We start from the raw sequence: 2,881 nt of genomic DNA, 5'->3' as shown, positions 1-2,881 counted from the left end.
GCTCCGCTCCTGTCACCTCAGGGACTCTTCTCCTGACCCCAGCTGGGGCTGGCGACTCGCCCCCTGGGCACTGCCCTCCGCCACTTCCTTTCCTGGCTGGCAAGCAGCTGGCTGGCGTCTCCGGTCTGTGGGCCCTCCACCTGGTGATGCTCACACCTGGGATACCTCTGGCGTCGGGAGCCTGCTTCCTCCCGAGACCAGAGATGCTGGTTTAGAGCGGGAGGAGGAGTCGACGACCCTCTCCCCGCCTGCTTCAGCAGGGGGTGCCCGGGCAGGAGCCGGGTCAGCCTGGTAGGGGGGCGTCCCCGGGCCTGTGACAGCACCGTGTGCGCACCTGCATCAAGAGGGCCCGCGTGGCGAGGCCTGGGCCTGTCCGACCCCTTCCTAGTGGTGCCTTAGGGAGCGGCAAGAAGGACGGAGGGCCTTGGGCTCGGGCTGGGTGGGCGCCAGGGTGGCCGTGCCATAGCCCCTGCCCCAGGCTGTGTGCCCCTGCCCAGCCACTGGTCCTCACGGGTTGCTTCTGTTCCCACAGCCTCCCCGCTGCTGCTGTTTGCCAACCGCCGGGATGTGCGGCTGGTGGACGCCGGCGGAGTCAAGCTGGAGTCCACCGTCGTGGTCAGCGGCCTGGAGGACGCGGCCGCGGTGGACTTCCAGTTCTCCAAGGGGACAGTGTACTGGACGGACGTGAGCGAAGAGGCCATCAAGCAGACCTACCTGAATCAGACGGGGGCCGCCGTGCAGAACGTGGTCATCTCCGGCCTGGTGTCGCCCGACGGCCTGGCCTGCGACTGGGTCGGCAAGAAGCTGTACTGGACGGACTCGGAGACCAACCGCATCGAGGTGGCCAACCTCAACGGCACGTCCCGGAAGGTCCTCTTCTGGCAGGACCTTGACCAGCCGCGGGCCATCGCCTTGGACCCCGCTCACGGGTAAACCCAGCGGCCGCCCCCTTGGTGGGGTGGGGTGGGGTGGGGTGGGGTGAGGTCATGATTTCCCTTAGAAGTTACTTGAGCCTAAGTTGCTTTTTCTTTTTAAATATATTTTTACTGATTTCAGAGAAGAAGGGAGAGGGAGAGAGAGATAGAAACATCAGTGATGAGAGAATCTTCAATCGGCTGCCTCCTGCACGCCCCCTACTGGGGATCGAGCCCGCAACCCCGGCTTGTGCCCTGACTGGGGATGGAACTGTGAAGGCAGAACCAGCGGGATTGGCTGGCACGGTGGGTTGGAGGGAAAGACAGGAAACAGGGTGAGGGGGCGCTGCTCCGTGCCTCCGTGTCCCCATCTGTGCAGGGGTGTGACCAGGTCACGCGTCACGCAGAGAACACCAGGAACGTTGAGTGGGTTCCGTCAGGGTGAGCTGCCGTCACACCGAACACGCTCCCCCGCCGGAATCCAGTGTCCGTGTCCACGTGAAGGTTTCTCCCTTCTGCCTGCGGCCTTTTGCCATGTTGCTGGGAGGGGCTTGGCCTTGGTGGTGAGGCACGTGGTGCTCGGCTGGGAGCGGTCTTCCCGCTCCCGGCAGGCAGGCTGTGCCTGTTCCACCTCTGGGAGCCGGCCAGCCTCTGGCTCTGGCTTTTCTCATTAAATATTTGAAATCCTTTCCGAAATCCTGCCTCAGAATTCTCCCCCAGATCTACCCCAGGTCCCCCCTCTGCCCCGAGGGGCAAAGTTGAATGCGTAGGCGTCCTGGGCAGGACTGCTGAGGCCCCAGCCTCTCCCCTCTACCCCCCCCCCACGCCTGCCCTGCTTCGGGAATGGGTCTGAAGAGCGAGGGAGCGCAGACAGCTGTGGTCTCCCCCACTCGCCAGGTAACGCCGGAGAATGCTGGACCGCGGCCCCCGGACCCCTCTGGGCTTGTGATGGAGGTCGAGATGCCTGCTCTGTCCCCCGAGGCACCATGTTGCCCAGGAGGGACGAGTCCAGGTCAGGCCCTGGGAGTGTGGGCAGCATTGCTGCCCTCACTAGATCCTGGTCTCTGAGTCCTGGGGCAGGACGCTGCCTGTGAGTGGGGACAGCAGGTTTTGTCCTCTGTCCTGGCCTCAAGCACAAGGTGGCAGGGAGCAGCTTTGCCTCCTCCCAGTCCTGTTGGAGCTCCTGCCATCTCCTTGTGCCCTCCCGTGACACCATCCCCCACAAGGTCCTCCCTCAGATAAGGGGGGGCACCCCTGGCTCCCATCAGGAAGGTCCTCCGTCCCAATGTCCACCTCGGCGTGTGTGTGACCAAGAGCCCACTGCTACAGGCCACGGACCCCAGAAGCAGGACGTGGTGCAGTGTCAGGGAGGCAGAGTGGGCCGTGGGGGGACCCTCTGGCCCCGAGTCCCTGGAGGACAGCAGCCCGGTGCTGGGGGAGGCCCGGCCGGTGCCACATGAGGGGTTGCAGTGGCTGCGGGTCCCCGGTTAAAGCCGGGCTAAAACCCAACCCCCTCTTTAAAATGCAGAGCGGCCCTTCCCTAAAATAACACAACCACAACCGCAGCCTCTGCACAGAGCCCAGGCCGCACTGCTTTCCTTCGGAAGTTGATTTTCCTCCGTGGAATTTGGCCGGGCCTGTGGCCGCGCTCAGGACGTTGCAAGAGCACGTCCACGCCAGCCCGTCTCTGGTAACCGAGTGGCTCGCAAATTCCCCATTTAAGGAAACCAGCGGCCTCTGTTATGAAACTCGGGGGAAGGAATGTGAATTATGCTCCTCCCGGAGGTCCCAGCCTTCCCATTTTCTGGCCTGTCTCGTTGCCCGCAGCAGAGCACTCGGGGAGGCCGAGAGGGGATTGCTCGGAGATTGAGCCTCCTGCCACCTCCTCGGGGGGCGGCGGGCAGCAGGAGGGCCGGGCCCTGCCAGGCTGCAGGGGAGAGGCCAGCCTCTGCGCCGGGCCTGGGGGG

At 64.4% G+C, this 2,881-nt stretch overlaps 1 protein-coding gene across 1 annotated transcript in view; it reads left to right on the top strand.

Moving 5' to 3' along the window:
• Nucleotides 1-648: 648 nt before the first annotated feature.
• The window catches only part of LRP5L (LDL receptor related protein 5 like), a 25,582-nt gene continuing 23,349 nt past the window's right edge, over nt 649-2,881 (top strand). The window contains 1 exon segment of the mRNA XM_015569012.1: nt 649-929. The gene's annotated coding sequence lies outside the window, so the exon portion shown is untranslated.

This window comes from Myotis davidii, unplaced genomic scaffold (assembly GCF_000327345.1).
Source record: "Myotis davidii unplaced genomic scaffold, ASM32734v1 scaffold425, whole genome shotgun sequence".
Taxonomy (NCBI): Eukaryota; Metazoa; Chordata; class Mammalia; order Chiroptera; family Vespertilionidae; genus Myotis; species Myotis davidii.
Note: the sequence above shows the minus strand (reverse complement) of the source record. Positions and strands in the feature narration are given on the sequence as shown.